Below are 22611 nucleotides of genomic sequence, written 5' to 3'. Positions count from 1 at the left end.
CTGGACTCCAGAGGAAAACCGGATTTCTCCACATCACCACTGGACCTCTGGAGGGAAACTGCACCTTGTACAGGAGCACTGCTCCAACTGAGCCACATCTGCCACTGCAGGAGGATGCAACCACCATTTAATGGGACTACTACCAATGCCCTGCCTAACAGGGTGTCAGGTTGTACTCTGACTTTGTCAGGGTTTGGAGTTTGTTTCTTTGTAGTACTGTATTTCTATTTTAATTTCCCTAGAAAAGAACTGTTATTCCTAATTCCCATATTTTTGCCTGAAAGCCCCTTGATTTCAAAATTCTAATAATTTGGAGGGAGGGGGTTTACATTCTCCATTTCAAAGAGAAGCTCCTGCCTTTCTCAGCAGACACCTGTCTTTCAAACTAAAACAGCAACTTTTCGTTCTTTGTCCATATATAACCCACACCTGATTATAAGCCGCACATTGGGTTCAGACCAAAATTTTAGTTAAAATGGTGCAGCTTATAATCATGAAATTACTGTACTTATTTTTGGTGTACTAAAAAGAGGAGAGGATTGCAAAAGAAGCTTTCCAGAAGGAAATTTGTATCCTGTACATCAACTTGTTCCTGTTTAGACACTGCTCACAAAACACTGCCTTGCAGATATTGGGATAACTGGTACTTAACTAAGAAAAGACTCATAGATTGATTTTCTAGGAACAATAAAAACTTCACACATTATTATCTCCTCCCTTCACCTTTCCCTAGGGAGGACCTGTATTTGCAGAGGCTGCACAGTAGACAGGTCTGTTCTCTTTGCCAGCCAGAGCCAAAAGCCTCTTTGTGTATAAGTCTAAAGACCAGACTATATATGGATTCCTGTTAAAAGGGTTTTTGAGATTTTGCAGGACTTCTGTTTTCCTGAAGTGTGCTTCTGTGAATGGAGTTCTTGATAGGTGAACCTGTGGAAGTGCAAGTGACTGATCTGTACAGCAAAGGGTTAAGGGAACATACATCTGCAAAATTGAAAGACCATTAATTTCACATTTGCTTATGGAGAAAAACAGTTTGAGCAGATACAGCATGTGGAAGGAAGAAGAAAAAAGCCACCACAGGCAGAATTGTGAAGTTGAACTATGTATTGAAGCTCAGAGATTGAAAGCTCCAGAGGGTAATTCATACTCCTGCCTTACAACTCAGTTAGAATTATGCTTGCAGTGCAGTGAGCACCAGAAGCTTACATGTGAATTCTGCCAGAAATATGTTGGGCAGCCGTATGAATAGGCAAAGAATGTCTTTGACAGGTAATATTTACTTTCTCCCATCCCATCTCCAGACAACTGCAAGAGAAAAATACTTTGATTCACTGCAGGCCAGTAGGCCAAGAGAGACTTTTACATTTCTCTGACAGTGGATTTCAGTGGCTTTGGTGGACACGGTTTCATGGGCACTTCAGCACTAGGACTGACCTAGGTGCAAGTCAGGCAGGGTTTTCTTTTGGGTGGATTTCTCTTGGCTGTTATTGACAGCTTTCCTTAATTTGATTTTCATGAGTGATGTGTTGATTTGACATAGTCCTGTGCATGAGCTGAATGTAGATTGAAGACTGCAAGGTAAACAAATTCCCAGTGCAAAAGGCAGTCTCAGAGACTTACAAAGCCTCATGATAAAAGTAATTTCAAAGTAAAAATATGTATGCTGAAAAATATTTAATTTCACAGAAAAGTAATTTAAACAGCATGTATTTTGCAGTTTGATGGTGTTCTGTACAACCGCATTAGTTTCCTTGTTCTCTTGTAGGTGTCTGCTCATTAAGTAAGATCTTCTTTACGAAGTGTGGGGGTTGTTTAAATGCTTTAGGGGATGAGTCTATTTATTACAAGCTGATAATCCTTGTAACTTGTTACATTAAAATATAAATGGATTATATTCTGATGAGAAGCATGAAAGTGATTACTAAACTGTGGAAATAAATGTGTTAGAACTCTAAATAGCGTAATAATCCTCTAAGGGGAAATTGCACCTCATTCATTTATAATGGTATTGTGATTGGCTTTGTTTTAGTCCAACTTTTGAATCAATGCTTCCATGAAATTTTCATGACTTGCCTTCCAAAATGACATCAAAGACAAAGGAGAAAAACAGTCTTGACAAAACCAGGTCACTACATCAGCAAGAGCAGAGTGGGCTGAGCAGCTCTCCTTCCTAAATCAAAGCCTTGCTGCAGAGGCACTGCTGAGCTCCCATTAGTGTGTCACAAGTGCCATTCTCAGCAGTGAGGGACCAGAAAGTGTCACAACTGTAGAAAAAAGGCTGAAGGCTTTGGCCAAAGCCTGGTACCTATCTCCTCAGAGTTGTACTATGCTGAAATGAGGATGTGGAAGTCCTCAAGGTATCCCTTTTGGGGGATGTCCTGGTCCCAGCTATACTTTGTAGCCAAGAATGCACAAGGAATGAAGAGGAGTAGTAAGTCCTTTGTGCCTAAATCAAGCAGAAAATCCCAGAAAGGGATCTGAGGTGTTCCGCCAGCCCTATCCTTCCAGAGGTCCTTTCACAGTCTTTGCCAAACTCCCAGGTGTGGGAAAGACTAAGGGTCTTCTGAAGGATAGACATCTGGACTCTGAAGGAAATGTATGGGTCAGAAGCCTAATCTCAGTCTGCCTTCAGAGCAAGGAACTGTCAAGAAATCATCATCTCAGTCTCCTACCTCAGTTCCTGTGTATCCCCAGAAGAGCTGTCCATCAAGGGACAGAGAGGGGGATTTGAATACACACACAGGGCCATGCAGGCTGCTTTGAAATTGCCATTTTGTCAAAATAATTTCATGTACAGTTTGGCTGTCTGAAGGTGTGGGATGGGACCTAGAGTACACTGAGGAAAAGAACTCTCCTCCTGGATCTTGTGTGGCTGTATCCTTCAGGCTTTTTTGTAAAGGGCCAATATAGTGTCTATAGCCAAAACTTAACAAGGTAATTATAGTTGGCAGGGCTCGGTAATTAATGTCTAGTACAACCTACTGTAACATACTGCTGTTTTTACATGTGTTTTGTGCAAAGTGGGAGTGCTGAGACACGCTCGTTTGCTGCTGTCTGAGGAGAGGATGACAAATCCTACAGGAGGAAGGAAATATGCTTCCCATCTTTTGGGGTTTTAATTAATCTGCAGTGGCAGAAATGGCAAAGTGCCAGGGCTTCTCCTGCTACTGAGCAAGCACTTTGCAGAGAGGGAACCTGGGCACAGGAGGCTCATACACGTGTCTGTGTTCAAGAACAGTATCTGTTCTGGCTAACAAGCTTTGTTCTGTGTTGCTGATTTACTTAATAAAGAGAGGTTCACCTGTGTCTGTGACCACGTGGGTGCAAGGATTTGGTGTTTCTACATGAGCAGCAGTAACAGCACAGAGTCTCTGGCAGATTTCACTAAAGCCATCCAACAGCATATGTGGCAAATGCTAAGGGAAACCACATGGCACAAGCCTTGCTCTTTGTAAGGAATACCTCAGAGAAGATTTAGCAGAAGCAAAGACTTGTTCTGAGGCTTGGAATGTCATGCTGTACAATGTCTCCTAACAGCTACTACTGCCTGCTGAAACCTGGAGTCTGCTCCTGCACTTGAGATCCCGAGTTTCCCTGGCTGCACCTGGTTGGCAGAGACATCCCAGTTTTCAGGTGATGTAGCTCACAGAGGGCTTCAGATCAGCTGCCTCTCCCCACATCCTTCTGATGCCCTGCAAGTGCTGCAGGGGCACGGAGGGGAGGCACCTGAGCATATGTGCTGAGTCTGTGTCCCACGGAGGCTGTGATGGAACAAAGCAAATGCCGAGCACAAGCTGGCATCTGCCCTGACCAAACAGGTCAATCCAGAGGAGGAAACTACGGAAGAAAAAGTGAAACTTACTTTTTTTTAATATTAGGAAGACCTGCCTATCTTTATCGCCATGCAAAATAGATAACTTCTATCACCTGGAACTTCTCTGTGTTATATTTTGAGCAGAGTAAACTAATAATGACTGAGCATCATTGGGATTTACAACTGAATTCTTGCTAGGTGTAAATAGGAAGTGCTGGTGTAGCATGTAGGAGGTCTTTAATCATCTAGATTTATTATATTTTGTAGGACTATAATTTTTTGAGCTCTTTTTTTCATCTTGAGCACTGACAGAGGCAAGCAGGTAACTGAAGCAGAGCATTTTAATGTGTTTTTTTCCTGAATTCATCTGAAGCCAAGCCCCCTCTGACCACAGCCCCACCCTCTCATCTGCATTTCGTAAGGGTATTACTGCTGTAATTAATAGGACTTGTATAACCGTACCTAATTAAACTCTGATCATATAGTGTAAATTTAACTTGATTATCATTAGCCTCAGTGAACTCTGCAGGAGATTAATCCTGGTGATTCACTCAGCACAGAGAGCAACAGCAGCAGCTCTGCGGAGGACCAAAATATTAGTAAGCAGCAATGCTCTGTGCCCCCAAAACCCTGCAAGGTAGGTCTGGGTACCAACAGTAGCCCTGGTGTCAGGGAGGGGTCTGCGCTGGGATGGGGGTCTCCCCATTTTCAAATTGCTTAAAAGCCCCTGGAATGCCAGCAGGGTTCTACAGTACCATTCTTAAAATCACTGAATAAGGAGTCTGTGAGAGGATTATGGCTTATATAAGAGTTTCATGTCTGTCCTAAAGCTACAGCCCCTATGCATTTGTGCACTGCATGGGGTGTCTGCCAGTGATTCATGGATACCAGAATGTCCTGAATTATTATGAACCACATTTTGTTTAGGATTATTACAGATACAGTATTCGGTCCCAGTCTTACAAAATGAGGTTTAGTCTGTGGGAAGAGAGCAGAGGCAATAATGTTATATTTTTTTATATTAATTACTGCATGTTAAAATGCTTTATACTTTGCTTCTGCACATTGTGCTGGAGAATTCTTTGCTAAAAGAAACAAATACGCTTTTGGTAAAATAATGGGTTTTTTTCTGTATGTGGTCCTAAAGTACAGAGCATGGGGTTTGTCCTGTCTTTGGCTGAACACATCTGTTTGTTTGCTGCTAATAATAGTTTAATCAATGGGGCTGATTCCTGCATATTCTCCATCTGACAGTAGCCCAGAAGACCCAGATGACAGCAAAAATGTCTTTTGTACATGTCACTTTTTCATTCTTTTTGGTTGTTGTTGCTGCTTAATTAAAAGCAAAGAGAAAGTTTTACTCCTGTTTGCATGAATGGTCACATCAAACGGTACAGGAAAATCTAGGCCAAGCTGCTTTCAGTGGGCTAAGGAACATTATACCATTGCACCGTTTCCTTTCATAGTAGCAATGCCTCTTTAATAAACGTCAGGCACCTTTTAAACTTTCTTTGAAACCATTAGTTTTGCTTTCTGTAAGTACCCCATAGCCCACCTTGCCCCCCCAGCTCTCTGGGGCGTGGCTGTAATTAGGAGATGTGTCCGTGCGGAATGGGAAGGAGAGGGATGCGCACGGGGTGCATCCTCACTGCCTGCAGAAATGGTGCTGGTTATATAACGCCCTTGCTGGGTAACGAGGTGAAACTCTCAACTCTTCTGCAGGAGCTTTCAGAGGGTTTGGGACTGCTGGCTGGCTGAAAGGTAAGTCAGGGACATGTTCCCTAGGGGGGGCTGTGTGTTGGGGTACATGCAGCTGTCAGTGTGTACAGTGCTGAACAGGGGCTGCAGCATTAATGACTGAGATGTCAGTGCAAGCAGTGGTACCTCAACCAAACACTGCCACTCAGCACCCTACCTGAAATAGATCGTTTTAGGGTGTTGCTGCTTTGTGAAACAGCTCCATAATTTGTCTTTGTTCTTTGTCTGTTTTTTTTCTAACATGTCTCAAACACAATTAAAAATAAGCTGTGCTTATCCACAATGGCTTTCCTTTAATAGTGGTAGTAATACTTTGTGCTCAGGCAGTGAAATGCTTTATATCAAATGATCCAGGATGCTGATATTATTCAGTATATAACTTGCTGAGGCTTTGCTGTTGTTCTTTGCACTTGTTTTTGTTTCTTGCACTTGCAGACTTGTACCTGTTTGCAGCACAGTTGCTGTGTTTGCTTGTCTAAGTGCAAATGTTCATATTGACTAATAAATGCATGCTGGGTGATTGTTTCCATGAGTGCTGGATGTCCATGTCTGTTTTGAGACTGGGACTGTAGGTCTGGATGTGCTTGCCACTGTCATGGAAGAGTTACTCATATGCTTAGCACTCTCATGGAGCTACTGTCAAATGTGCGTCTCAGAGCAGAAATCTTGGTTTGCAACAAGATGAACAAAAGGAATGCCTGAGCTTTTCAGGGTTATATTGCAGAAGCTGTGTTTGCATTGTAAGTACTGTGTGTGCTTCAAGTACCTGAGAGATTCTGGGGGAACTGGTTCCCTCACAGAAATGGACGGGCTGTGGGGAGGGGTTGTGCACCCACAGCACAGGCAGCTGTGAGCTCAAAAGATTCCAACAGCAAGAAAACTGAGCCCAAATTAACCTAAATAAGCAAGAGATCTGAATTATTCTCAAACAGAAATGCTTGTTCCTGAACAGTCAGGTGTCTGAATCCAGAGCAGCCTCAGGCCATGGGATCAGCATTGTGAGGGTGAGCACTGTCCTAAAATGAACTGTGCAACAGAAAAATCGGTTGGTATTATATACAGGCTTGTATTCCCCTGGGACTGAGAATCTTTTGTACTTAATTTTTAGTCCTTTTTTTTTTTTTTTTTTCCTGAAAGGAGACTTGATGTCCCAATTCCTGTCACTTTGGCTTTTGCATTTGTTTCTTATGATATTCAGCTGGAATAGCAGCCTACCAGGGCCCACATCCTATATCCTATTTCATCTTTTCCACTTTCTCTTGCTGTGCTTGAGTCCAGTGGTCCCATAGATCTGGCTGATCCCTTACTGGTCGTGTGGCCTTTGTGTGAGGAGATGGTGTAAACACAAGGGCTTAACCTGAGGGCAGTCTCTCATTCCAGACTCAGGGGAGCTGCTCAGGGACTGGTTGCCGCGCTAGATCTCTGGGGTCATGGGTAGTCAGATGTGTGGTGGCTACTTCTTTTGCATCTACCCATTTCTACGACTTCTGGTGTGTTGCTAAAGCTTTGCAGGGAGCAGCTCCCTGATGTTTTGTACCCCCACCCAGGCTCTTGGGAGGGGTGTGGCAGGGGCGGCTGGGACTGTCGGCCTTAGTGTCCAGGACCTGGACCAGAAGGGGAAATGAGCTGATGAAATCTCATCTTGGTGGCAGGTATGGCATATAACATCTTTGCACCAGGGCAGGTGGCTTCTCTGTGCTGCAAACACCCTGTCACTTGGGAGAAGATCACTGGCTCCCCCAGCATGACAAAGACAGCAATGGACTTAGGCTACCCCATGCTGCAAGCTCCCAAGCATTGTGTATACCAGTGAAGACAGGTAGATTGCCCTAAGTGACCACAGGTAGAGATAAATCACACAGCTGCATAGTTTTTCATACATGAGCACTGAGGTGCTGGTGGCTTTGTAACTTTTACAACCCCATACCTGAGCCTGCAAGGTCCCAGTTGCTGCCTACAAATGATAAGCCTTGCCCTATATATCACGCAGACTTCTCTGTGCACATGCCTGTGTTTAATTACCATTATGAAAGGGTAATAAAACTAAAATGTCATTACAACATGCTATGGGGCTGGGATTTGCAGTCTAACTGCAAGTCTCCTGATGGCAAAACTGCTCTAAGTTTGTGTGAACTCTCCTACTGGACAGTTGTTATCCTCTATCACTGCCCTCTGAGCAGGCTGATGTGTCTTATTTTGTTTGTCACTGACTTGCCAGGATATGTTCATGTGCCTGGTTAAAACTCCTACTAGTTGGATGCCTCAGCAAGAGCAGTGCTAGGCATGCTTTGCCCAAGGAGTAAAACTTCCTTCTTGGAGGAGAGTTAATTTTGGTGTACACAAGGGTCAGCAAGACTGCACTGACTCCCTGATGTTGGTACCTATTCTGAGAATGAGTGCTGATCCCACCTTACCAACATAAAGCCATTTGATGCATTTTGCAGTAAAATGACTCTCTGGTACTTACAAACCTTTCAGGATATTAAAATGGCCTTAAACCCTATTGTGTTTCTTGCTTTAGCTTGGAGCTGGCCCAGAGCTGGGTTTGACTGGCAACTCAGCCACTGCTTGCAGTTTAAGTTCCATGGGATTGGGGGATGGATCCCTGCCTTCTCCCAGTCCTGTCCCCCTACTGCCTTTGGTGCAGGCTGAGTCCTGAGAGTCTAGCTCCAAGCTGCAGCCAGTGACAGTCTCCACATGCAAACCTTAGCAGCAGAATCAGAGCCACGTTTCTCAAATTGACAAAGAAAATAAAGGGTTTTATTCTGTGGAGAGGAGAGGACAAGAATTATTTCAAACATTCTAATAAGCTCCTAAAGTAAATAACTAAATGTTCTTCCCTTTCAGTGTAGCTCTTGGAAAATTTTCCAGGATGTCCTTAAAGAGCTCATTGTAAAATAGTGGGATGTTCTCTTCCCACAGGTGTATGTTAAAACAAAAACATTTCACTTGGAGTTATTACAGAATTACCTGGTCTTGGAATTGCTGTGAAGAGCTTTGAGAAGTCATTCACCTAGGCTGCATTATGTGGGAAGTGCTGCTGCCATGCAGGTCCATGGTTTGTGTAGCAGGGGAGGCAGAGGTTCAGAACATGATCTTGCCTGCCTGGCTTTAAATGGGAAATTGTAGGGGTTCTTTATCAGCAATGAAATTGGTTCTGTTCTTTAACTTTTTAGCATTAAAGGGAGACTTTACTACAAATAGTATTGTTTGCAACAAGCTTACAGACTCTGCCAACTTTTTTTTCTAGCCGAAGTATTTTTTTCAGGAATCAACAGAGAATTATTTCCAAACTTGTTTTAACATTGTAACACAAACACCTGTACATAAGAAGCAGACGTCTTCCTCTGTTTGCATCCTTCTCTGTCTACCTGGAAGAGCAGTCTGGCCCCTGCCTGCTGCCACAGAGCACTGTGGGGAAGGTGCTGAGCCCTCTCAGGGAAAAGGAGATACTGATTCCTTGGGGAGCTGAGCCCAAGGCAGACCAATGAATTGCTTTGTTTTCATTGACTCAGGTAACCTTTTTATTAGATTACCATTCCCTTCACAGACTCAGGGACCAGAGTAATAAAGGTAATGAAGGACAAGTAATAAAGCCAAGAACAGATGCTTATCTATCCTAGTCCCTCTGACATGCCAGTCCATTGAACCCGTTTGCTGTTTGGACCTCATTTAGAATTCGATTTTGAATCTCTGTAGGTGTGCTAATTGGGAACTCCCCTGCTCAAAGCTCTGCTTCAGCTGAGGGGAAAATATTGTGCCAGGCTGTTTGGTTATTAATGAGCTGATTTTGCTAGAGAAGCACCATGTCTGAGCTCTCGTGGAAGGCAGGCTAATGATATTGGGCAGCAAGCAACTGCCACTTTTGCTAAATCTGTCATATTGGGCATAATCTGCTTACAACATGCGGTGAAGGTGGGCAGAAAGATGGGCATCCACCTTAGGGCTCTACCCAAAGTGAAATTTGGAGTCTGCTTTTCTCAAAAACATAGTTATCCACTGCAAACTGTCTCAGAAGCACAGAGAGAGCTAAGAACCTGAACAGGCATCAGTCCAACTGAATAAATTCCATCTGTGTGTCTGCTCCAGGTCTTCTAGACCCTCATTCCTGAGCAATGATATAATAGGATTTCTGAGGAACAGAAGTGACATGGAATTTGTCAGAAAACATGTCTGGACTTGCACACTGCTTAAAAATGCAGCATAGATTTGGAATCAAATCTGAGGATTTTCTTATATAGAAAAGGGGAATGAGACCTGGTCAGCACTACTGGACTCTCAGTAAAGCTTTCAGGGGTGGGAGCTGTGAGGGTAGCAAAGAGGCTCTTGGTTATCTCTTTCTGTTTCCAGTGCAACCAGATGCCAATTCCTAACCTAGAGACCCCATTGGGACCTCATCTGTAGCAGTGTGAGTGCAGTCCATGGGCTCTTTGATGGCTCTGTGATGGTTTGGAAAGGTGAGAAGGAGGGGCACCCACTTCTGCTGACACCTTCCTGTACCACCTCCTGTTGATGTTCAGCCCTAGGTTCTTCTTCTGTCTTACTGTATTAGGCATGACTGTCTCTTCATGCTTCTGTGGTAGGAAAGCAGTGTATTTCTCCTAGGTTTCTCTCTCTCTTTTTATAAGTGCGACTTCACCTGTGCACAACATGTTTTTCAGAAACAATCCCCGATTTTGGCCTCATTTGGCCAAAGTGCTAGGAGTTCCTTGAATTTGAGTAGATAAATAATCATGTTGATGGAAGTGCTGCTTAATATTAAACTAAGTCTGTTGCTGAATCAGGTCCTTGATCTTTGGCAACCTTTGTGCTACAAAAGTATTTATATGTGTAAACATTAAATTGTAGATGCAGTTTCTTCAGATAACACTGCAGCATATGGGGCACAGGGCTGAACTTTATGGAGCAATAAAGCTCAGTGCTGAACATTGAGAATTGTTTCCTCTTCACAGGCCTTTACAGCCGCTTTTAACAACTGTTCCTCCATGGCATTTAGTAGTTTTTAAGAATATCTTTGTTCCCCTAAAATTGTCCTATCACCTATGCAGTGCTCCACAGGCAGAAGGTTTTTGCTGGTATTACTGCCTTTCCTGTGGTTGCATGAGAGGTTGCACATGAGACTGGAATACTGTATTAAGCTGGGACAGTATATCATATATAGGATTTGAAGGCTGTCAATTACAGTATGCATTTTGCAATGATGAGGCTGTACAAAATATGCTTGCAGTGAGCTTCAGAAGATCCCCAACTTTGTGGCTCCCCACACGGGTATCCACAACAGTCAGAGGTAAAGATGCCTACATGATTTACAGTTTATGAAATTACATCTTAGGAAAACAAGACAGAAAAGTAGGTTTAAATGCTATCAGAAAAAGGGAGTGGGAGATAAACTAAATGGCTTATTAAAATAATTCAGTGGCAGGGCTCTAGGTTCAGTGTAGAATGCCTGGCTGTCAGCCCACCAATGCTAACAATAATCACAAGCCTCTAAGATACAGAGCTGAGGTCCCTCCATTTCCTGCAGATACCAATGTGAGACTCATTGATGGCTGTCATAGGCAATAGGTTGTGCCACCAAGGATAACAATTGTCTTGGGGTGACTGTATGGTACTGTATTTCCCTAGTGTCTGTTTTATGCCTACACGAGTCCTATAACGTTAAGCTAGGCCCAGGGGAAGGAGAGAGGGAGCCGGAGGAATTCTTTGAGCGTGATTTCACACACCTCCCCCATATCGGCTCTGCAGGGAGGGAGTATAGCTTTTAGCTAGCTACTTGTTTGTTAGCTGAGGCAGGAAGTTTCCTGGGACTGCATACAGCGTCTTCAGTAATTTCTTCAGTGGCTTCTTCTGGAACTGTTCAGCTTAGCTCTGGTCTGAAACACCAGAACTGCACTGGGACCCTGGCCCTGCTTACGGGCTCTGGACCTCAGGAAAAGCGAGCAGGACTCTTGACATCCACCAGCTTTCTCCGCAGCGAGAAGGTTTTAGTATCTAACATTATTCATTCGTTTTCCCATGCCTCCGTGTACTCTGTGTGTTGAATAAACAGGTTTTTCACTTTCCTCCAATAAATTCCTTTTGTTTGGTGAGGGGAGGGAGTGCCGGAACCCGCCCCTTTTTAGAGACATTCATTTCAGGACGTCTCCTCCTAACTTGTCTCAAACTGAGACAAATTCACAAGTAGCTGGTTCACAAGACTAAAGACGGCAGTTCTGTCTTCTGCTCCCCGCAATCTCTGCTGCGTTGGCACAGTAGTGGCAAAGTAGTTGAAAACTGGTCTTTATAAAATGTCTCTCCAAGCATTAACTTTCAACCATGCAAGTCTGATTTTTCGTGCAGAGGAGGTTGGGAGTAGCAGAAGTGCCTTTTCAAGGATGAGATTTGCTTGAGCTGGTCATGAAACTGCACCCTGAGGGCTGCTGAATCGGGTTGCTTGTAAAAGTCAAGAGCATTTTGATGTACAATATATTTATGTTCCTTCTTGAAGTGTTATAATGAGGACAGACTGATAGCATCAGGGAAACGGGGTCACAGAGCAGAGCCCTGGGAAAGCGCATGCCTGGCTCCTCTGGTGCTTTCCTGGGGATGTGTTTTGGTTACTGACTGCTAAACATAGCAAAGCTGGAGCTGCATTATTGTTCTACTGAATGTCAAAAACGTTTTTGTGTCTTTTTGGAGAGCGCATCACTGTAGCCTTAACCAGATGTGATATAGAGGCTGTTAAAAAGAACAGCTCTGTTATCATCCCACTACTTTTATTTAATTTTACCTTCAGGAGGAAGTATTTGTTGAAATTAAGTTTTAGTTCCCAAAGATGAAGATATTTCTACCTGGAATGGTATCTATGAGTACAGTAATTTCACGATTATAAGCCGCACTGACTATAAGCCGCATCTCCAGGTGTTGGCAACATTTCGTTCTTTGTCCATATATAAGCAGCACCTGATTGGGTTACAATGCAGAGTGTGATAAAAGGTATCTATTCTATCACCATCTGTTGAGGGTGGGGCAGTGATCCTTATCTCTGTGGGAGATATTCTGCTAATGGGCCATCCATTGAAACCAGGCGGGGCAGTGTTCTTTATTTTTTCACAACCCATCCTTCCTTCTGCGAGTCATTTTCTGCTAATGGCCATTGAGTCCCACTGTGGGACTGATAAAATTACTTCATCCCATTGGAAGTTGTTCCAACCAGCGGGAAGAGTCCAACATTTTTTACCAAAATAAAACAGAGGTTTTGGGGCACTAAGGGAGCCCCTTTCTCCACTGGACTCCAGTGGAAAACCGCATTTCTCCACATCACCACTGGACCTCTGGAGGGAAACTGCACCTTGTACAGGAGCACTGCTCCAACAGAATCACATCTGTCACTGCAGGAGGATGCAGCCACCATGGAATGGGACTGCTACCAACACCCTGCCTGACAGGGTGTCAGGTTGTACTCTGGCTTTGTCAGGGTTTGGAGTTTGTTTCTTTGTAGTACTGTATTTCTATTTTTATTTCCCTAGAAAAGAACTGTTATTCCTAATTCCCATATTTTTGCCTGAAAGCCCCTTGATTTCAAAATTCTAATAATTTGGAGGGAGGGGGTTTACATTCTCCATTTCAAAGAGAAACTCCTGCCTTTCTCAGCAGACACCTATCCTCCAAACTAAAACAGCAACTTTTTGTTCTTTGTCCATACATAAGCTGCACCTGATTATAAACCGTACTTTGGTTTCAGACCAAAATTTTAGTCAAAATGATGCAGCTTATGATGTACCTTTTTTCGAGGACAGAAAATGTTTTCTGGTATGGTTATACATTTGGTTTGTGTGTTCTCTGCAGCCTTCACCATCATACAATTGTGGGAGGGGTTTCAGATGGTTTTTACAATTACTTAGGAGGTGATGGATAGTCTGAGGTTTTGAACACTCTTTAGATGATGCTTTGGTATGAGGCCTATGAGGATGAGAATGCTGTACTGCCACTGAGATATCCAATGAGGCATTTATGCCTGAAAAAAACACTCCCCAAATTAGCCCACTTACCAGGGAGGGGCTCCACCTTGAAGGCATTGTTGGGGAACCCATGAAAAGTGTTGGAGAGTACCCCAAACAAGTGATTTCTTGGAAACTGGACCCATTTCAGGCATTTAAGTTTGGATGTCCTGAGCCACATGTCAGAAGTTTAATAGTACAGTAATTTCATGATTATAAGCCGCACCTGACTATAAGCCGCATGTCCAGGTGTCAGCAACTGTCTTGGGTTATAATACAGAGTATGATTAAAGGTATCTATTCTATCACCATCTGTTGAGGGTGGGGCAGTGATCCTTATCTCCATGGGAGATATCATCTGCTAAGGGGCCATCCATTGAAACCAGGTGGGGCATTGTTCTTTATCTTTTCACAACCCATCCTTCCTCCAGGCAGTCATTTTCTGCTAATGGCCATTGAGTCCCACTGTGGGACTGATAAAATTACTTCATTCCATTGGGAGTTGCTCCAGCCAGGGGGAAGAGCCCAGCATTTCTTACCAAAATAAAACCTGATTATAAGCCGCACTTCCAGGTTCAGACCAAAATTTTAGTCTAAATGGTGCTGCTTATAATCGTGAAATTACTATTTATCTCAAGTTCATCTGGCCATGGGTGTTGGGGGTTTTTGAGGAATTTAGTTTTTAATAACATTTCCCCTGTCTAGATCTTTATCATTGTTAGAAGGGATCTCACTCTGCATGTGAGTTATTGCTGGCTTTCACAGACAAGGATGTTTTTACAAAGTCAGGATTTTTTCCTGAAGATAGAAAGGTAGGCATTGCTCCCACTGGCATGTTATGGGGTATGATTCTTCAGCCTGCCTTCATCTTGCTTGCTTACCTGTATTTTTCATTGGGTCTACCAGAGGGTATTTCTGCAGTTCTGACAATCTGACATCCTCCATGTTAGACTAAAGCTGTTGATTTTATTTGAGGTGGTTTTGTTTGGGGTGATTTTGTTTGGGTTGGTTTTGAGGGGGAGATCTGGGGCATGTTTGATCTTATTGAGCTGGACACTGGGGTTAAGGCTTCTTCCTAAAGGTGCTAACCAAGGAAACTGAGCCTTGTTAGTAATAACACAGGTACCATTTGCGATCTTGCTTCTGATGAGGATAACTGCTAGAACACAAAAGCTGTGATTGAATTCCTCAGTTGTGCAGCAGCACTTTGTTGAACAGGGATTAACCTAAGCATGAGTTGAGTTTCACTACAGCACTTGCTGAATAAGGTTCTAAGTTAATAATATCAAGTAATAGCTGGTTCCAGAACTGCCTTCAGCTATGTAGGAAATTCAAGGCTATATTTCTCAAACACACAAGCCCATTGCACTGCAATGCCAAGAGGAAAAATTCACTTTGCATTCATCAAAGCTGAAAATCAGTGGTTGCAATGGATCTGCTTTGCAGTAACAATGCACTGGGTGGCAGTGCTGCTGGAACAGAAGCTACCATTACAGTTTGGGAACAGTTCTTGTATGAAAGAAAAAAAGGCTGTTAAGACATTCTTCTGTGGAATAGCTCCAGACAAAGCACTGAGCACACAGCAGTGTGTAGGAGAAGAAAAATGTACATTGTCTTCTTTGTCTATTGCATGAGTAATCAAAACTTATGTAAATATGCCTTCTTATAAATGGTATTTATCTTATTCTTATAGAGGAAGCAATGGTAATGCCTCTGTCTTTCACATGTAGGTATGGAGTATAGATAACTAGCATTACGTGTCCATTATCTCTGTGGATTACGGAAGAAAAGAAACCAGCTAAAAGCAACTCCCCCATGACTGTTACTTGGAAACTTTAACAAAGTCCCAAACCCTCTAATCCAGGATGGTAATGCTATCAAGTCGGTATTTGAAAGACAGGTATGAGAGTGTGAATAACCTGTCAGTTGAAGATGATCTTTTTTTTTCCCCTGCTGTGTTCTGCATGTGCTTCAGTAGGGAGATGATGTGATGGTTAAGAGGCTTTGCTAGTATAGTTGCAATTTTCTTGAAATATATCTGAACTTGCCAGTAAGAAAAGGATCTCAGATTGTGTTGGTTCAAATTCAGAAAAGTGCTGTGACAGCCTGCCAGCATGAATCATGTATTTTGGGAGTGTTTGTGCTTCATAAGCTGTTCCCCAATAGAATACACTTCTCTTCTGGACAACTTTCAGCCTTGTGCAATTACTCCGTCTTCTTTAAAGATAAATATATGCATATTAATAATGAGAGGAGTACTAACAGATTGACATTTCATGGGATTTTAGGTATGAACCTCTGAAGTCAGAGACAGCCCTGCCATTAACAAATGTGTTTGGTCCCTGCGTAGTCTAACAGTACAATTGCCTTTATAGACTAGAGTTATCTAAAGGCATTCTGTAAATGTTAAATGACATTTCACTGGGGTTCCTTGTGCATTATTTTACTAGCTACTAGGGTTTGGAAACTAGATTTTAGAAATCTATCCATATGTGGAATACTTTAGAAATTCACCTAAAGATAAATGAGTAACAGACTCAATATTCCTAGCTTTCCAGTTCTCAGATTTTGAGTCTTTTAAAGGGTGGCACCTCTAAAGAAAAGAGGATTTTTTCTGTAATGTACATTGAGCTGTAGAGATGGTTTTGTATTTGTACCATCCTTTCAACTACTGACATACCACTATACTACAACCTATAAATCACCCAGGGAAAAGCATGAAGTCTTTGATTTTGTACCAGAGTTCTTTGGTGCCATAGAGATCTGGTGCCACAGAGCCTGGCATCAGACTTGTGGGTTTTATCCCAGCTGTCTCCTTCCTGGTGTGTTTGCCTGATGTTTGACCTCTGCAAGTTGACTCAGAGGATCCTGGAGTTTCAGCTCTGGAGTCCAGGAGACCAGAAAGGATGCTCTTGGCTTCAGTTTCCCAACTAGCTTATCTTTTGTCTAGGATAGTGCAAGTTATTCTTTCCAAGCAAATATTTACTAACTAAACAGCGGGGGAGAGTTCGTATACAATTTGTTGGCATTACGTCAATAAAGTTTTATTCTGTTGTGTGTTTTAGAAGTTTAATTAACATGAGCTTTGCAATATGTGCTGGAAAGTAAATAACAGGTGCATTTACTTGGCAGAATAGTAATGCTTCTTTAGAGAAAGATATGAAAGCTTTTCCTAGTGCATGCAACTCTCTTCACTGGTACCATGCAGGCCATTACTAAGTGTGTCTTAAATCCCCTGTATATCAGGCTTAGAGGAGACTAAAGTGCTGTACAGATCTCACAGTGGGCCTTTGCACAGGGAATGAGTTTTATCCCACTATCTGAACATCATGCAAACAAACAGTGAGACCTGAGACTGAAGGAGACGATCAACGCCATTGCTTTGGCTGTTGTCCAGAGCTGTTTATGGAAAACATATCAGATGCACAGGCTGATGCTACTTTGTTGATATTACCATCTTAGTGATCAAAAATATCCAACATGAGCAGAATCCCCACAACTGAGCTGTTTTCATTCGGAAGGATTTTTGGCTGAGAACTTGTCTATCCACTGAATTATAAATCCTAGCCAGCAACATTTTACAATAGAGTCCTGATATAACCTTTAGCAGAGAAGCACAGATGGCAATCATGTGGGAAGGTTACTGTGCTTTTGCTGCCGTCTGCCCTGTAATCACCCTCATAAGCGATGTGTCATATCCTACAAGTGATGCATCATTCTCTGATGTCTCATCCATTGTCTGGTTCTGGGGCCTTGCAGATTATTTACATGTGAGGTTTCCATTGGGATTCCAAATCACATGCTGATCAGTGGTGAAAAGCCACTGCCAGCAATGGGAGCTCCAGTTAGAGGTAAGAAATCACACCTTACTGGAGATGTCGGGCCTGTGAACGCTGCCCTCTGAACTTTTAGCAGAAGTGAACCAAGGACCCTTCATTAGACTCCCTGGAACTCCCTGCATGTTTAGGGCCAGTTATAGGTGTACATGTCTTCAGGACTTGGACTCAGCTGAAAAGGAGAAAAGTCCTGTCCTGAGAAAGGTCTCTCCACCATGATAATATCCTAGGCTCACAGACAAGGTCTCTTCTTGCTAGACTGCATCCCTGTCTTGGTTTGAAAGACAGGTGTTTGTAAGAAAGGCAGGAGCCTCTCTTGAAAATAGACAATATAAAACCCCTCCCTCCAAATTATTATAATTTTGAAATTAAGGAGCTCTTAGACAAAGATATGGGAATAGGAATAACAGTTCTTTACTAGGGAAAATAAAAATAAAATAATAATTAAAAGTAATTTAAAAGTACAGTAATTTCATGACTACAAGGTGCACCGTAATGCCTAAAATTTTAATCAAAACTCGTAAGTGCGCCTCATAATCCGGTGTGCCTTATATATGGACAAAGTTCAGAAATTTGCCAACAACCCGGAAGTGCGCACAGTGAGCCAAACAGTGAGCAGCGAGCCAAGCTGCACGGGGCCACACAGCTCAGCACGGCCCCGCACGGCCCGACGTGGCTTGTGCAGCCCCACGCGGCTTGGCAGGGCTCGGTAGGGCTCAGCGCAGCTCGCGTGATTCCGTTACTAATTCATTACTTTGTTGCGCGCGGATCCTTGCCGCAGAAAGAAAAAAGTGCGTCTTATAATCCAGTGCAGTTTATAGTCATAAAATTACCGTAATTAAAAAAAAAAAAAAAAGGAAAATAAAAAGGAAAAAAAAACCCAAAACACTGATAGAGTCTGAATACAACCTGACACTGTGTCAGTCAGGGTAGCAGTCTGATTAAGTGATGGCTGCATCCTCCTGGAGTGACAGATGTAGTTCTGTTGAAGCAGGGGTCCTGTAGAAGGTTGTAATTTTCCTCTGAAGGTCCAGTGATGATGTGAAAAGGTCTGGTCTTCCTCTGGAATCCAGTGGAAAAAGGCTGGTCTGATGTTCCAAATCTCAGATTTTATCTATGTAGGAAGGGCTTGGCTCCTCCCCCTGGGTCGAGCATCTCCCCTTGCGATGATGTAATTTTATCAGTCATGTAGTGGGACTCAATGGACCATTAGCAGAAGATATCTCCCCTGCAGGAAGGATGGGTTGTGGAAAAGGTAAAGAACACTGCCCCCGCTGGTTTTAACAGATGGTCCATTAACAGGAGATATTTCCCTCTGGAGATAGATCACTGCCCCTGGTTTCAACAGATGGTGACAGAATACATACTTTTGGTTATATCCTGCTTTGCAAGTCAAGACAATCCCACAGTCTACTGGAGATGTTCTCATGCTTCTCCTGGTCCTTTTGATGTAACATCTCACATCTGGGATAATGACATCTTTGAACTCCCATTTTTCCAAGACAACGTTCATCATTTCATAAGCAGCTAAAATATGCATAGGTATTAACTTCACTATTAACATAACATTTACAATAGTCTTGACAACAAGGGACAGATTTCTTGTTCATGGTCAGCCCTATTTGGCTGAACTGAATGCAACAGTCAAACTTCTCTCACTTTTCTCAATACTTCTATTAGCATGTAACTGACCTTTCCCCTTCCTTCATTCCTATTCCTCTTCCTGTTTTGTTCTTCAAATATCATTTAAATGACATTTGATGCAAGTTAAATTCTAGAAACACTATTGATAACTCTTTTGTTCATATTTGTCCACTCTGTTATTCTAAGGCATCAGATTGATAAAAAGGCTTATAAAACCCTGAGGCAATGACTATTTTTCCAGGCTGACATTGTAGAAGAGTAGAGTAGAAGTATAATTTCCAAGGCTGTGCAATAACAGACACAGTGTTTGTTAATTGTGCCTCACCTCCCCATACATCTTTATTGCTCTGCCAATGTGACTAGGTTGTTACTGGTTGGTTTGTTTGTAGCCATCCCCTGCACTTTGATAGAGAAATTGCAGTCGGTGATAGTTTTTTCTCTGGACCTCTTTAAAACTCTTCTTTCATCTGCCTCTGATTTTGCTCAGCCTATTGAAATTTCCTGTATTCTGGGGGGCTGGCAGTCCAGATGTTTTCATGACAACGGTGTCTTTATCATCAGGATTTTATAATTAGGTAGTTATTTTTTTTACAATACATTCATTCTGAGATTTTTGTGTAATAAGCAGTGCGATACTATAATTTTCTAGAAATACCTTTTATGTGTAAGAAGTATGGATTAGAGCAGATTTTAATTTTACAGTTTCAGAGATCTAAATTAGACATTGTAGTAAAGAAAAATTAGTTATTATGTCTAGTAGAACATTTACGTTTGTGTTATGCTTTTGTGAGCCAGGGTAAAATAGTTCATACATTTTTAATCTCAGGTAAAGTTAAAACTGCTGGTAGAAAAGATGGTGGGAAAATTAATTGTGATGATGCCAGAAAATGTAGCTAGAATTTTTAACATACTGCAGTGCCCTGCCCCCTCTTGCTCTGCAATGGGAAGTCCAAGTGTCAATAGAAATAAAATCGTAGTCAATTTGAGCCAGTTGGAAGGTGCAATAACTTCAAGACACTTTGTTCTGGTTATTTCAACCACTTCTTTTTGCATGCAGCTGGAATATTCAGCCAAAAGTAGTTTCATTTCTACCTCTTCCTATTTCCTGTGCGCATGTTTCAGCTGAGAGATACAGTGGAAGCAATTACCCACAAAAATGGGCATAATTTGGTAAAGAATAGTTTCCCATCATTTCCCTAAAGAGCCTCCCTCTGTCTTACCACTCTTATTTTTTTTCCCTGATGTGTGTCACAGCACAGCTAGTCTGTAGCTGGGCAAATATTTTAGCCATAAATAAGAAACCCAGTTTGGCTAGCCTAGTTTGATAAACAGGTCCCTGGGTGAACAAGGATAGGTTGGATTCAAATCTACACAGGGACCCTCAGCCAATCTCATTCAGCCCTAAATGCAGATGTATCATTAGCCAGGAGCTGGGCAGGGTTACGACCTCAACCAATCACACGTGTAAGCCTGGGAAATTCAAACCCCCTGTAAGAAGGGCAGCCTTAATGAACTCAGTGCTGTTTGTTGAGGACGCTCGGTGAATTTGTGTCGTCTCTGTCTCCAACCAACGACTACATCGTAATATGTGCAGTAAAATATTAATGCTTTCAGATGTTAGGCCTGGGTTTAATCTCAGTTTATGTTTTACTTCTTAATGGCAAGTGTTAAACACTGATTTCTAAGGATGTTCACAGTGGCAGATAGAGCTGCAAAGAACACTGGATGAGCATGATTTCTGTGTCTGTGGTTTTTTTCTTTGTAGTAGAAAACTGCCTGAAAACTTTATTCCTAGTCCATCTCCATTTGTATTTTGATGGGAAAACACCTGATGGCTTAAGGCAAACAAAATGCTTTGAAGATCTAGATGTTTTGCTGAACTTAAGCAACTGTTAAGCTCAGTTCTTAAACTTAACAGTTTCTTAAGAAGGGACTGTCTGAGGATGCCACAGATTTCTTCTCTTCAGGCTAGCAACACTCTGTCCAGGTCCATTTCAACCAGTGATGCCACTCCTGTCACTAAAAAAGAAAGAAGATAAACTATGTATAAGTTGCAAGGAGAAAATCCCTAGTAGCCCATGAGTTGTCCTGGAGAAAAGGGATGTGGCACATCCTTGACAACATATCTTTTTCTGCCATATTTAGCAGTTCCCCAAAATCCTTTACTAACTTCATCAGAGGTAAAAAAAATTATAGAGCATGGGGTCAGCTTTGATTGAAGGAAAGACTGTGTTGGGGGAGAAATCTGGGACAGCAAAGAGTGGAAGGAGAAGACAGATGCCATTCCAGAGGTGGTGGGTGTTGATGGCTGCTGTTTTTGCCCTGTTGAAGGAAGAACAAGTATAGAGAACAGTTTTGGCTGGTCACAGGGGTCCTTAAGTCTTTTGTGCCTTTAAAACTACGCTGTGTGCTCTCTGAATATCACATCAGTCAGACTGAGGGAGACGGAATGAAAACAGCTAAAGGAGCACTGCAGAGGTAAAAAAAATCCTTCATGAAGGATTCTTTGCCCAAGGCTCTGAAGCTGATGGTGGCACTAGTGCTGTAGACAAAATTTAAGGTTGCTCCATATGTCAGCATGAGGGACTCCAAGGTCCAAACTCTGCTGCACGGAACATGTGTGTTCATATGGTGACTGTGAATGACTTGAGGTTAGAAACCACTCACTGTGTGTTTTCCTGTCTAAACTAAACAGATCTTTTCGGTCAGCATGAAGTACATGATGACCACATCTTGTCTAACTCTTTCCAGCTGGACCCACTATTTGCCTCTATGAAGTTAAGTAAGAGGTGATGTCGCAGTCTGAGCTAGGGGTGGCTTTCATGTTATGTGGTGCTCAAAAAGTAGGTTACTGGGTCAGGAACAGCAAGTTCTGACTGTTTGCCAGCTTGGCTTTTTTTTTTCCCCCGTGATGTTTACACTGCTGTGACCTGCCACTCTGAAATGAGCCTAAAAACAGGAGCAGTGCTTCAGACCAGTGAGATGGGTTTGATTGAACTTGTCCTTCTGTACCTGCATCCAATTATCAGTCTGCAGGATGCTTGTTGTATGGGGGCTCTCTTTTCGAAAAGTAAAGCTAATTGGAATCCAGTGGCTAGAAAAAAAGACAGTCAGTTTTAAATTATTAGATGGAAGACAAAAACTTTCTAAACTCACTGAAGAGATGTGAGCTCATAAATTCAGTACTAGTAGAATTCACTCCCAGATCCAGGATTGTGTTAGAGAGGGGACATCTTGGGACATCTGGGAAATTTGAATCTAGCTCACAACAGTGAATATTGGATAACTGAGCTTTGATTCCTGTTGTGATCAGTTTGAAATACCTCTGGCTGTTTGCACTGCCTTTTCCAAAACTGGTTACTCCCTCCCTCACCTCCCCCCCTTGTTCTGTCATTTGCACCCTTCACAAAGCCAGAACTCAAGACCTGCTGCAGGGAATAGGGATGGAGGGCTGCTGCTGCCAGGATTGAGGGTGGGAAACCTTACAGAGAATTGCAGCCTCCTTCCCAGACAGAGCACAGGGGCAGGAGAATAATGGTTGGACTCAGTGATCTTAAAGGTCTGGAGCAGCATCCCAAAC

The 22611-nt window shown here is 42.6% G+C and overlaps 1 protein-coding gene across 1 annotated transcript in view; it reads left to right on the top strand.

Moving 5' to 3' along the window:
* Positions 1-444: 444 nt before the first annotated feature.
* The window catches only part of PASD1 (PAS domain containing repressor 1), a 116005-nt gene continuing 93838 nt past the window's right edge, over positions 445-22611 (top strand). Inside the window, exon 1 of the mRNA XM_033072047.1 lies at positions 445-5575. The gene's annotated coding sequence lies outside the window, so the exon portion shown is untranslated. The remainder of the gene's footprint in view (positions 5576-22611) is intronic.

The sequence above is a fragment of the Catharus ustulatus genome, chromosome 14 (genome assembly GCF_009819885.2).
Source record: "Catharus ustulatus isolate bCatUst1 chromosome 14, bCatUst1.pri.v2, whole genome shotgun sequence".
NCBI lineage: Eukaryota > Metazoa > Chordata > Aves > Passeriformes > Turdidae > Catharus > Catharus ustulatus.
This window is presented reverse-complemented; position numbering and strand designations above follow the sequence as displayed.